This window comes from Achroia grisella, unplaced genomic scaffold (genome assembly GCF_030625045.1).
Source record: "Achroia grisella isolate CSIRO2021 unplaced genomic scaffold, CSIRO_AGI_Agris_v1 utg149, whole genome shotgun sequence".
Lineage (NCBI taxonomy): Eukaryota > Metazoa > Arthropoda > Insecta > Lepidoptera > Pyralidae > Achroia > Achroia grisella.
The window spans coordinates 530,270-545,637 of NW_026712644.1; the positions used below are offsets into that span (position 1 = coordinate 530,270).

The 15,368-nt window shown below is 32.9% G+C and overlaps 1 protein-coding gene across 1 annotated transcript in view; it reads right to left on the reverse strand.

Moving 5' to 3' along the window:
* LOC131840659 (uncharacterized) overlaps positions 1-15,368 on the reverse strand; it is a 138,326-nt gene that overhangs the window by 30,855 nt on the left and 92,103 nt on the right. The window contains exon 4 of the mRNA XM_059188835.1: positions 7,605-7,649. The gene's annotated coding sequence lies outside the window, so the exon portion shown is untranslated. The remainder of the gene's footprint in view (positions 1-7,604; positions 7,650-15,368) is intronic.

Genomic DNA, 15,368 nt, shown 5'->3' on the forward strand with positions numbered 1-15,368 from the left:
GCTGAAATTTGGCATGCAGGTAGATGTTATGACGTAGGCATTCGCTAAGAAAGGATTTTGATAAATTCCACCTCCTAAGGGGATAAATTAACCCGAGCGAAGCCGCGGGCAAAAGCTAGATATATATATAGTCATTGCGGGTAAAATGCATCAAACAATGACAACTATAAAAGAAATGATGATGATGAAGGTTTCTTAAACAGAAGACTAAAATTTGCGGACTATTGTACATTAAACAGTTGGCCTGCCAGGGAAAGGTAGATATAAAAAAAATTACATCCTCACCCAACAGCATACGATAGTAGTGGCGGGGAGGGCGCGAGCGGACACCGTTATAGTGACGCCGACTTGATGTTCGGGGATTTATAACCAGATGCGTACACTGGCGGCCATTTGTATACACTCTTATTATTTATATGCTAGCCAGGTATTTTTTTTTATTCGGGGGTGTTCCAGCACACCTTCAAGGCAATCTAATACTAACTGCAAAAAGTTGCTATTTAAATTTTCACAGGCGTATGAGATTTGTTTTCGATGTAGGTACCTACTTTATTTTGCATTCACAATTTTTTTCTCCTTTTACAAAAATCAATCAGTTTCAGCAAAATTATTAAAAGTCAATTTGGGTTTTATTTGAAACTCCGATGTGTTAGCGAAGACAGTTTTGGGCTATTGTCAGATGCTATCTGTAACACTGCGACCTATATAGATCTATTGAGCTCGCGCTTAATCAAAGTTCGCTAGTTAGACCCGTAGAGGACAAAAATTGAAGGATATTCTTACGAGCGATGGTTTTTATCTCCTCAGGATAAATTCAAATTCACAATATCTTTATTCATGTAGATCTATTACAGATTCTTATGATATATCAAATCTACCGTCAGTTCGGAATGATTTCGAGATGAGAAGAACTGACAAGAAATTCAACTCGTATTCTTTTCAAATAAATGTTGTATATATTTACAATAGTACAGATTCATTTAAATTTAAATTTGGTAGAATAGAGTGACCACCAGCATATGCTATTGTAAATTTAAAAATTACTTATACAGTGTATACTTTCCAAAGGCGACAGAAACAATATATATTTAATTATCTGACGTGATAAAGATAGATGCTGATCGTAAATCTTGAAGATTCCTTTTATAAAATTTTATAAAGTCATGTCTATCTCGTAATTTTATTACCTAACTAGCTACTCGCCCTGGCTTCACACGGGTGTACATGTATTATATATAAGATCCTCCCTCTTAAATCACTCTATCTATTAAAAAAAAACGGCTTGTAAATCCGTTGCGCAGTTTTAAAGATTTAAGCATACATAGGGACAGACAGACAGCGACAGCGACTTTTTTTTATACTATGTAATGACTCAGTCTATAACCGAAACATAATTTACAAAGCAAGATGCTTGGCAGCTGAAATTAGTGAGACAGAAGCACGCAGACGACTTTTTAGTCTACCTCAAATGGACACAGATCTATGCTACCTAGACATATATGAAAAGTATTTGACAATATAAAAAAACCTATAATTAACTAAACAGCAGACTAATTGTAATATAGTATCAAGTTTTCTAAATAAATTAAAAAAAAAAGCTATAAATACTACAATTATAATGATTTATGATCATTCAATATTTTGATTAATATTAACTAAAAGTTACTATTTTTAGTATATATTCTAAACTCGTTGTAGCAATGCAATGAAAACTTATCAGGAAATCAATAAAACAAATAAAACGTTATAAAATCCCATAATTTTCTTAAAGTTACGTATAAATAATGACAGCCTCAAATTTAAAACAAAATAAAACATTTATAATCATTAACTTTGCGTTTAATAATACAATATTAGTGGAGTATTAATATTGATTATAAAAGATAGTGCTAAGTACGTAATTAAATACAGTAACATTTAACGAGCCTGCAGCAATACATCCGGAAATAATTCATAGAATCTAACACTGAACGTTAGCGCATCATTATCGTGTAAAACATTCATAAAATATGAACTCGTGATGCTAAGTGTTCACTCAAAATTTATAGATGTGATAATTGATGTTGGATAATAGAAATATCGCTAAATATATAATAATAATAATATTTTATGGTCGGAGTATAAGTAAGAACAAAATGTCAATCAGATATTCAACTTTTTTTGACGTATTTGCTAAGTAAAAAAAAATATTCAACTGGGAGATTCTTAAAACTGATTTCGTTTCCATCGTGATTTCAAAACATACTTACTTATTGTTTTTTTTATCTATGGTAATCCTTCATTATATAGTATAATGAAGGATTACCATGGAAACACTAAAATATCCGAATCCAATATCATTACATAGTATAAAACAAAGTCGCTATTGCTGTCTGTCCGACCCTATGTATGCTTAAATCTTTAAAACTACGCAACGGATTTTGAAGCGGTTTTTTTAGTAGATAGAGTGATTCAAGAGGAATGTTTATATGTATTATACAGGTACACCCGTGCGAAGCTGAGGTGGGTAGTCCGTAATATTATGAATGTGAAAGTAGGTATGTACGTTATGCTTTTACGCAAAAGCTATTAACTGATTATCATGAAATTTTATACACATATTCTTGGAGATATTAAAATGAACATAGGATACTTTTTATTAAAAAAAACATACATTTTTGATTCAATGCGAGCGATACCGCGGGTAAAACCTGGTGCGATATACAAAGTATTAAAATAAAACGATGTAGCCAATACTTCTGACCGCGAGTGTAACTGGCTTATGGCTTTTTGCAGTCAGCTCATTCGGGTGAATGTCCTAAGATGCCTGGGACCTAATTCAACGAATACAGCTCGGTGGTAGACTTATAGGTTAACTATATTAATCTTAAATTGGAATCAAATTGACTGTGAAATATAATTTTATTGTGATAAATGGGAAAATGTTAGGACACTTGATACGGCACGATGAAGTTATAATCTATACATATAAATAAAATTGGAGTATCTGTTTGTAAAATAGAAATAACCGTTTTTTACTACATGCATGTGAATATAAATAGGGTAGGGTAGGGTAGGTGTGTTTGTCTGTCTGTCGGTCTGTTTGTTCCGGCTAATCTCTGAAATGGCTGGGGGCCGATTTTAACGGGACTTTTTTTGGCAGGTAACTACTGTAATACGGAGTAACTTAGGCTACTTTTATTTTAGAAAAAATCTTTTATTTTAGACAAATAAAGTTAAATTCCTCGCGTACGAAGTCGCGGGAACAGCTAGTAATAAATAAATAATCCTGGACAAAAAAGCTTTATGTTAGTTTAGTTTTATGACAATTGGTATAATACCGGGTGACAAATCAAACAAACAATTTTATATTAATAACTGACTGAACATGGCGACCGTATTTGTTATTCCTTCGATTAACATTTTCAACCTTTTTATTGCAGTGAACTCGACGGACAGATCACGGTAAGCTATCTCATCACAAGAATGATGAGACAGCTTTCCGAATTAAAATGAGTATAACTATGACTATTCAAAAGTACTTAAATTAAGTTTATTTGAATAAATGACTTTCTGTTCTGTTCTATTTTATCCTATCCTATTCTATTAGATTAGAAAAGAAGAAGGACTTTTATTGATACAACTATCATTAACAATATCAGAGTCACTCACATGATTTGCATGATATTAATAGAATAGTAAAAATCTACTTCCAATGGACACTGGGACTGGGACAATGGGAATTGATCCCCACACGCTGGAACCTAAGTGGTCTCGAACAGTGCGGTTTCAATCTTATTGTGTATTTAATATTTGCTCCTAATAAATTAGTCTTTGTTAGTAGTTTGTATTCACACATTTCGACTTAAAAATGTAAAGTTACAACAATTATTTGAAAGAGCAACACGCAAGTTTTTTGATGATTATTTTTTGATGAGACAACTTTCCGAATGAGCGATAGATTATAAAAATGATAACTGTTGTAGTTATCCTTCTTTTAATAAAACGCTATAAATTCAAAAGTAATTTTTTTATGTACGTGAGCACTCTTAAATTGTGGAATTAATTACCTGCCGAGGTTTTCTCGTGAGACAGCATGGGCTTTTTCAAGATCTTTTATATTAAGGTTTCTGGAGGTCGGCATAGAACGTGACACCTCTGATTTTTCAGGAGTCCATGGCTACGGTAACCGCTTACCATCAGATGGGCCGTATGCTTGTTTCCCACCACCATCATTTTCCATATTATAAAAAAAGCATGGGGTTTTTTCAAAAAGGGTATATTAAGGTTATATTAATGGTCGGCAACCGTCGGCAAAAGGTGGGTAATGGTCGGAAACGCGCACGTGATCAGATGGACCGTATGCTTGTTTCAGATGTTATAGTATAAAAAATAACATATATAACGAGATTTTACTTGTAAATAAACACATACAATCAAATTGCCATTACACACAACCATCATATTTTGAAGTCGGTTAAGAATTGAGATTAAACAGCGAACTCAATTATGATCCAGGCGGCGGCATCTTAAGTACTGCAGCATCAGAAAGGATGTCTCAAAAGCTAAATTGCCAAGTTCAACACGCGATGGACACGCAATTCCGATTTATCATGTACCGACGCTCTATTTAAAGTTAATTTCTTCCTGGATCAGGGCGCTGCGGTGTGACAAGTCATAGGCGGTAGCGTTTCTATTTCACATTGTTAGATTTTTAGTAGGTTATAATTACTCAGGTCTATAGCCTTATGATTAAAAAAAAAGATTTTTAATTTACCTAACTATTACTACTTTTTATAAAGAAGTTTTTTAAAGTTCTTTAAAGGATCTTAAAAAAACCTTTTAACCTAAAAATCAAGGCTACAGAAATTGCCAGAATTGAAAAGCACAAAGCCTAAGGTAAGTAATTACCGCCGCCCATGAGCACACGCTATATCAAAGAAATTGCAATATACCAACGTTATAAGAAAGAATTCTCTTTTCTTAAAGGATTCAATTCAATAGCGATTTGGAAAAGGACAAAGTAGTTGGTATGTCAAAAAGTTTCTGCGATAACACATGGTGGAGGGCACTCGTCTATGTGATCAGGATGGTAAATTAATTACTGGCGGATTATATAATGATGGGATTTAGATATTCAGCTGATTGCTATGAACTTTAAAAAGACATACCTTCAAAAGAATAAACTTATTATTACTGTTTGGTGTTTTATTTTAAACAATAAATTATTATTATATTAATTCCGCTATCCGCTCGTAAGAAACACTGGACCCGCGCTACATGGAATTGATTGAGATGAGGACTAATCTAATGTTAATTGAACTGTTTAACGGGTCTCCCTCTAATAGGACTGACGCGGATAGCGGTGGTTGAACGCTTACATTGTACACTAAAGTATAGATGTTCTATCTTGGACACAATATTATTTGTTGATCTCGGATTTCTTAGGACATTTCGTTTTATTAAAATTATGAATAATATATTAATATTTTGGGTAGGGAAAAATTGTAATATAAAAAATTTGACATTCATAAGCAGCTAAATCGGTCTTTTTTTTATATACATTGTTTTGCTGTATATATCATAATTACATAGTATAAAACAAAGTCGCTGTCGCTGTCTGTCCCTATGTATGCTTAAATCTTTAAAACTACGCAACGGATTTTGAAGCGGTTTTTTTATAGATAGAGTGATTCAAGAGGAAGGTTTATATATTTAATACCAGTGCGAAGCCGGGGCGAGTAGCTAGTTTTAAATATACGGCTAAACAACGTTTTCCGGGACATCTAGAAGATTTATATATTACACATCAGTCCATAAACCCGCATCAAATAATTATTGTACACGAGTAATTAAATTATAAGTAATTAATATCCAGCGATTTTTTATTTTTTTTTAAATAAATAAACGTTGTTTTGCTATATAATTAATTAGTAAAATATAGAATTTATACGGCAAACCAACGTATGCCGGGACAGCTTTGTAAGTATGGATATTTGTTACTTTTTACGAAAAAACAATTGAACGGATTTTGATGAAACTTTACAGTAATATAGCTTATGCATCAGAATAACAGGCTATATTTTATATTGAAATTTAACGCGGTTGAAACGTGGGCACACTTAATATATATACATATATTAAGTGTGCCCACGGTTTCAACCAAACATTTTCACGGTTTCAAACAAACCAACCAAATATTATCGGTCCATAACACGCATCAAATAATTAAATTCTGCTTTCATACGAGTTGAAACCTTCGCGCCGAGGTTGTGTTTAGGCAGTGTAATTATGTAATTTGTAATCACTATAATAGTACAACATCATTACCGTATATCCATTTAGTTTTGATCACTACAAAAAATTTATATTACTAATTTTATAAACGCGAAAGTTTGTGAGTATGGATTGATGGGTGTTAATCTTTCAAGTGAAAACGACTGAGCCGAATTTGATGATAATTTACAGTAATATAATAAGTTATAATTGAATTTATTCAGATTATTGAAGGTAAGATTACATATTTTATAATTTAAGCGCCCCCGTAACAATTTGAGTCCAAAAACTCTGTATTGTTCTGTCAATTTTATTGCACAGCATTTTTGTTTGCTAACAGCATTCTAAAAATGCTGTGCAATAAAATTTGACATTGTATATATATATAGCTTATATATTAGAATGACATATAAATTGGGCGAAATATAACAACAAATGTGATGCAGACGAAGTTCGTTTATTATATATATATACATTTATGACGGACTGGGAAATTTGCCTCAGTTACTCCTTACAACATTAGCTATTTGCGAGGAAAAGTCCCGTCAAAAATAAAAAAAAAAGTTGTTTTAATATAAGTACCATATATAATTTCATTTACAAACAGACACTTAAATTTTGATTCTTTGTATAGATATAGATAAAAAGGTAAAGATAAATTTCTTTACAACCAGCCAGGCGTACATAAATAACCGTATTCAATATATCATGGCCAACTGGCTGGAATTGTGTATTTTCATGCACATTATGTTTATGTAATGAAATTTAAGAGTTAATTTTTGAGTTAATTAACAACATTTTATTTATAATAAACCACGGTATTGGTTAATAATAGTGTAAAAGGTCACCTACTTTGATCTCATTATTAAATTATGGTCATTTAATAAATTAACAAGCAATCCGCTTCGGTTTTGCATGGATACAATCCACTGATGCCCGTAATATTTTCAGGCGTCCATAGGTTGCGGGTTCGATTCCCGGCACGGTACAAACATTTATATTCATGAGTATGATGTTTGTATCGGTCTGGGTGTTTTCTATATTATGTATGTATTTACAAAAACATCTAAGTATTTATATCACTTGTCTAGTACCTATAACACAAACTCTGCTTAGCTTGGGACTAGATGGCGCTGGGTGATTTGTCCAGGGTTGTTATTATTGTTTAATATTTATAGCCTACGGTATAAAAGGGCCGTTGGTCTGTTTGCCACTATCGTAGTATATAAAAAAAACTGGCATTATGGAAAACCAAGATGTCGCTATATCCTGGAATTTCACTGTTTTCTAATTTCACCCACAACTTGATTAATAAAGACCAGTAATTATAAATAAAATAATAAATTTACCTTATAAACAGACGTAGATAAGATGGTTTCGACTCCAAGACTAATCTGCAACAAACAGTACATATATAAGATACAGAAATATTCAATTATTTAATTTATTTCAATAATAAAAAAAAGTTATATCAATGAAACGTCACAGAGTTCATATCCGAGCGAAGCCTGCACTGCGACTAGTATAAAATAAAATTGAATATGTAAAATTCTCGTGTCGCGATTTTTGTACCCAAATTCCTCCGAAACGGTTTTAACGATTTTTATGAAACTTTGTGTTACATCGAGCAGGTCTGAAAATCGGCCAACATATATTTTTCATTGCCCTCAATGGTAAGGGTGACCCCTAAATATTTTTTTGACTATTTTTTTTATTCTGTATTAGCATTAATAACAGAAAATACATACACCCTAAATTTTCACCCTTCTATCATCAGCCCCTATTTTTTAATACTTATAATATTATAAATGCGAAAGTTTGCAAGTATGGATGTGTTACTCTTTCACGCAAAAACTACTCAACGGATTTTAATGAAACTTACAGTAATATAGCTTATGCATTAGAATAACACATAGGCTATATTTTATTTGAAATTTAATGCGAGTGAAACCGCGGGCACAGCTAGTAATTTCTAAAGCAAAACAACGTTTGCCGGGACAGCTAGTAAACCAATAATAATAATAGAATAGGTAATATGCATTATAAGTGTATGATGTACAAGTGATAAAGCAGGTCAATGCAAGCATCGTGTGTGGATTGATTCGACCACTCATTTGTTTCAAGGTGCTCAATTAATCAACCGATAATCAAGTACAATTATATTGACTTCACTTAGTGAATATTAACTGTAAAACCAAGTAAATTTGATAGTCATTGTAGGGTATGTGAAATATTAGGAGTAGAGAGTTCATTGAACTGTCGTGTCAGCGACCGTGAGCGTGAGGGAGGGGATATTCCGCATGTGGACGCCTCTGAGTTAAGACGTAGCTTTGGCTAACGAGTCGATATTATGGAGATACTAATGTACTTTTATAACAATGTATAATTTCTTTTTATTATAATTTATATCTTTTAATAATTTATAGGATGCTGTTCACAGCATCCTATAAATTCATCATCATTTCATCATCATTGCTGTGTTGTGATGTGTGTACTACACATTTTATTCTATTCTATTTATATATACACTAGCCACCCGCCTCGGCTTCGCATGGGTGTATATGTATTATACATATAAATCTAATCACTCTATATATTGCTAAAACTGCATAAAAATGCGTTGCATAGTTTAAAAGATAGGAAGCAATTCTTCATTTTATACTTTGTAAATATTAGAGAGAGAAACTTCTCAGTATTCCATCGTGTGTCAGTGAGGCAAACTTCGAACGGTTTCCGGTACCTGTGACCCGGGTGTAGGTTTAAAGGGCTCTATATTATTTATACGTTTAATTAGTAAAAATCACGGGATCTTACCACGTTTTATATTTATTTGCTGAGTTCCCGATATTTCGGTAGTGTTACAACCACCATAATCACGGGTAAACTGAAGAGCAGTGGGTAGATGGAAAATGAAATCTTTTTATGGGCAGATATATGCGTCTACCTTCACACGTCTTCGTGTGTTGCTACTACTGGAACTCCCTCGATATTCATCTCGGCAAACTGTACTCACAGTATCTTCACGTACATTTAATACACTTTTCGATCGCGTTTTTTGTTTTTGTTTAATTAAACCAATCACTGGATTCCAGGCATTAGAGAGCGTATAACCGTCTTCTCGATTGAAATTTTTATATTTCTGTATTTCAATGGCCTCTGTAACCATTCTTGGGATATAATGCCGTTCTGATGTTAATACTTTTGGTTGGTGTAGTTCAATCCAGTGATTGGGTCCCGTGATTTTACTAATTAAACATACAAATAATGACCGCGTCAAGTTTAAAACAGTCTATATTATTTATTACTAAATATCTGCACGCAGTCGAAAATTTTTAAGCAACGTTTTAATCCGAGGTCTAATCTCACTGAAAATAAATAACTGCATCACAATATAAAACGTAATATTTATTATTTGAAGTGACACCGCTATTACAAAACTAGACGAGGCCGATTCAGCCTAGCAGGACAGTTTTACAGCGACATAAATCGACAATTTAATAACATCTGTAGCTTTTATAAAATGTCCGGCCGCTCGTAAAATGGATATTCCATTAAATATAACAAATAGTATATTGTGGTTTTAAGGGCTACGAGTAAATATTATAAAAAGACTAGTATGTATGAATTGTGTGAGTGGCATCAGCATCTTGAGGGTTCCGTTACGGTTTTTTGTCTTCCCGTGTAACCCCTAACTATTAGGGGTTTTTTTGGGGTTCCTTCAAGTTAAGTAAGAATACATATCGTTAGCTTAATAAAAAAAAATATTAACTAAAAAAAACTAATTGGAATATATTTTTTATAAAAAAATATAATGTAATACCAAATATTTTTAGGAACACTGTCAATCAAAACAGTAAATTTTTAGTATTTACTCGTATTATGAGTGATAATTATAGACCTCACATGTAACTAGAGGTTTTCCAGTAGTAGAAAGAAAGGTGTCGTCTGCGTGTGATGGTTTTGGAGCTGTATTTTGGTTATACGATACGATCAGTTTAGGCAGTGACATTACAGGATAAGAGGTATGTCATATTAGTCTTTTGCAATGGTATCATATTAGTGGAATCACGGGTGTCACATGGTAACTTTATGTCTGTGATGCTGTTTATGTATATAGGTGGTTACCACTTGCCACCAGGTAGACTGTCAGATTGTGTGGTATTTCTAAAAAAGACTTAAAATAAAGTGATTGTTGTTATAATTATCAGGCAATTGTTAGTTTTTACTCACAGAAGTATTTAAATCTTTTCGCAATACGCATAACCACTATAATGTAGGCTAAATAAACAATAAGCAAGGACTTCGACCTTGTTTGAGGTTCAATATCATAAGCGGAGCGGAATATCGTTTTTAATAATAGAAGAATATATACAACGGGCATGGACTTATGAGAAGTATCGTGTACTTGTAAATAAAATAAACATTGCATGGCAAAAAGCATTCTTATTTCAGAGGAATTTCTATGTCCATTCAAGTGTTCGCGATTCCCTGCTCATTTAAACTACAAATGTTGTTATAATCCCATATTTGTAACACATTCATAGAACAAATTAGATGAATTTCTTTCATTCATATAGATCTATTACAAACATTTATAATCAATGAAATTTACCGGCAGTTCGGAATGAAATCTCAGCCAAAAACAACTGACATACTCTGCTCCTCCTCGATTCAAACGAGATTGCAAACAATATAATACCATTATATTAAAGCTGAAGTTTATGGAATATAGTGACCATCAGCATGCTATAAAATAAATTGTTAGTAGGGGATTGTTAGGAGTAAGACTGTTGCTAGCGAAAAATAATCATTTTTATTTTGAATCTATGGTAACACAAGTTCTACCATTAATTTATTGTCTCTGGTTCTGTCTACGATTCGCATATCATACGTTGCTCAGTGTAATTTATAAATTATTTCAATATAGTAAATTTGGTCCAGAAATGTTGTTGGTATCAGTTTAACAGCAACTTACAATCCACGCTCTCAATAGGGACAAGCGATCCTATGTTCCTTTTTACGTCGAGCTCCATTTGGTGCCCTCTAGAAACTATTGTGGTTATTTCCTGCGAATTGGTAACGACCAGAGCTCTTATCATCTTCCATAGGTGCCCGCTAGCGTATATCGTTAACACAGACACGCGTTAAACATTTTTATGCATTTGACATCAAAACGCTCGTGACTTGTACCACACTCTCAGCCATTAATGATAGTGACCGATACAAGAGCAAAGGTCTCGAATGGTCATACGATTGTGGTATGATGTATGGACAGTCCCTTTGATTACATGCTCGTCTTGTAAGTACCGTTGGGATAGCTGTCCATGCCCTCTACATGTTCGCTTAAGGCGTAGTTCTCATCATGCTATCTGCAATGCATTCTGTCAGTGTGACCATGATAATAATATTAACCTAGGACAATTCACACAGCGCCATCTAGACCCAAGTGAAGCAGAGTTCGGGTTATGGGTATTCACCGCTTTACCTCCGATGGTCGCGGGTTCGATTCCTCGCACGGCACAAGCATTTGTATTCATGAGTATGATTGTTTGTATCGGTCTGGGTGTTTTCTATATATAATAGTATGCATTTACGAAAAAATAAATTATCTATGTACTTGTATCAGTTATCTAGTATCCGTAACACAAGCTTTAGCTAGCTTAACTTGGGTCTAGATGTGTGAATTGTCCTGAGATTATTATTATTATTATGGGTAGTAGAAAACTAATAGAAATGCTTAATGTATATTTTTTGTAAATATATACTAAAGATGTACATGATATTTCATATTTCATTGTCAGTTAATTAGATATGTATTTACGTATGGATTATTTATTTATTTTTAAGGATTACCAACATAAGATACAGTAATAAAAATCTGTCGTGATTCTATACAATTCTAATGGTCTTATACTAACTGTTCTCATAATTATAGGTAACCACAGCATGAGTTACAAGATTATATCGCTACAATAGAAATAGAAATAATCTTTATTCAAATAAACTCATTACAAGCACTTTTGAATAGTCATATTTTGATTCTACCACTCATTCGGAATGCAGATTCATCACCAGAAGAATGAGCAAGAAACTTGTGTTTTGCTCTTTTTAATAGATGTTTTTTTTTTATATAAATAATTACAGTATAACAAGTAAGAGGCATGCGATAATCAACATAGAAGTCGCTACGCACTCATTATTAATGTAATCAGATAATATTGTCAGTGCAAGTTTTTCTATAAAAACATTATTATCGTTAACGAATTCTTCAATTTTATAGTAAGCTTTTTTGCAAAGGAACTGTTTTATTTGACATTTAAATCTTTTTTCTGGCAGATTTATAACAGACTCTGGTATTTTATTGTAAAACCTTACGCAATTGCCATAAAACGAATTACTAACTTTAGCCAAACGACATTTATAGTAGTAATAACACATGTCAATAATATTAATAAAAGTTGAATGCCACAAATAATAATACAACAAAACATACATATAACACCGTTGTGATGTGACAAGGAACGCCAACTTTTGAGCTTAGTTATGAACTCGGAATGATTGTCAAAAAGAATATCAAAATCAGGATTTTCCTCTGCAAGATCGTTGTACAGGCGCGATAAACGGACGACAGGTGAAACACGACCCAAATTAGTTCTGCAAACTTTACTTTTGAATAAGTTGCAAGGATAACGTGGTATTCTTGTGGGTACATTAAAATCAATTTTATTTAGTAGGGGAGAACAATTTATTTGACCATTCACCAACTTATATAGAAAAGACATGTCAAGGTAAGATCTACGCAAGGACAGTTGTTCAAGGAGAAAATGATTAGTTCTGTCTTTGTAAGTTTTAAGTTTATTTTTGAGAGTTTATTAATCTTGGAGTGACTGTTAAAGATTATGTATTTATGTATGGATTATGTATTATTATGTAGTATTAAGTTATTGATATGGATTTGGATGAATAGCGTATAGCTATTGATTCAAATTCAAAATTCAAATTTAAAATATCTTTATTCATGTAAGTCTATTACAGATTCTTATGGTATGTCAAATCTACCGTCAGTTCGGAATGATTTCGAGATGAGTAGAACTGATAAGAAACTCACCTCGTATTCTTTTCAAATAAATGTTGTACATGTTTACAATAATATAGATTCATTTTTAAATTCAAATTTGGGAGAATAGAGTGATCACAAGCATATGCTATTGCAAAAGCAAATAGTCTAATCAGTGTTCGTAACCCGTTTATGTACATTATGTATGTGTATTATATAATTTATTTATATTTATACTGACTTATTATATTATATTACTAGCTACTCGCCCCGGCTGCGCACGGGTGTACATGTATTATATTAATAAACTTTCGTTTTGAATCACTCTATCTATTAAAAAAAAAAGCTTCAAAATCCGTTGCGTAGTTTTAAAGATTTAAGCCTACATAGGGACGGACAGACAGCGACCGCGACTTTGTTTTATACTATGATACTGACGGTAGATTTGACATATCATAAGAGTCTGTAATAGATCTACATGAGTAAAGATATTTTGAATTTGAATTTGATTTTCATCATCAACAATTATTCTCTACCTCATTCATGGTTGCCTGGTAGATCATGCCATATGGTGTTAAGTCCGCCATAGGTACTTTGAAATTATGTGAATTATAGGATAGGGGATTGTTAGTAATGTGGACTAAAGACCTTATTGAAAATAGAAATAGAAATAATCTTAATATTACTAGTAATGTACCATGTCAGATTGACCTCCACGTGATTCCCCTCGAATCATGATAAATTACTATTTACCAATGAGCTAACTGACCTGATATGCTCACCTTATGATCCTCCACTGGCGCCCCGCCAGCGTAAACCGTTAGCGCAGGCGGGTACATTCTATTATCATCCATAAAAAAATACCTAGACAGATACAGACAATTATACTGATAAATACAAATATTTGTATCGTGCCTGGAATCGAACTTGCGACTATCGGAAATGAAGCGGTGTGCTACACCGCTAGATCACCGAGGTCGGCGATGTTTGATTGTAAAGTAAATATTTAAAGTAAAAGAAGTTATTAAAAAGTATGTCAATGGCAAATTTATAAGCATATATACATACATATAGACCATTTCAGTCACTTATTATAATGGTCTCGGTGGTTTAGCGGTTAACCGCTTAGCTTCCGATGGTCGCGGGTTCGATTCCTCGCACGGTGCAACAATTTTTATTTACTATACTACTATTTTGTAATTCATCAGAGTAAAACTCGGGTTTAGCGGTTAACAACTTAGATTCCGATGGTCGCGGGTTCGATTCTTCGCACGGTGCAACAATTTGTATTTACTGTACTACTATTTTGTAGTTCCCAGAGTAGAACTCGCGATCTTTGGAATTTGAAACGCGGTAGTTAACCAATAGGACATTCTCCGATCTGTTCATTTTCTACTAATATTATAAACGTGAAAGTGAGTTTGTTTATCATCTTTATAGACATTAATACATGTACATTTACTATGTACATGTAGTATTTGGCACGGTGAAAGTCAGAAACCTACTATATGTATGTCATATTTATTCGTCATTAAAATAGCTATTATTCATTTTTATTGAATTTCTAATATAAGAGTATGGAGGCCTTGCGATTTAGTGGTTTAGTACGCTTTATTCCCGATAGTCGCAGGTTCGATTCCTCGCACGATAGAAACGTATACTTATCTGTATCAGTCTGAGTGATTTCTACTTATATTATTAGTATGTATATCAGTTGTCTTGTACTCCCACTAGCGATTATTCAAGTTTGATTCTCGTATACAAGCAGTAGCTACTCGCCCCGACTTCGCACGGGTGTCCATGTATTATATATATAAACCTTCCTTTTGAATCACTCTACTCTTGTTTTCACTAGTAATTGTATGTAGTAGTTTGATTGTTTTACAAGTATGTTATTTATATATTTACAAAATATATATTTAAGGATTTCTATCTTAAAAGCTCTACTTAGTTTTGTACTAAACCATTATACAAGTTCGGTATAATTTAGGCCGTCTAGTGCTAAATTAAGTAGAATATGTAAATTAAGTATAGAATATATGTAATAGACAACTGA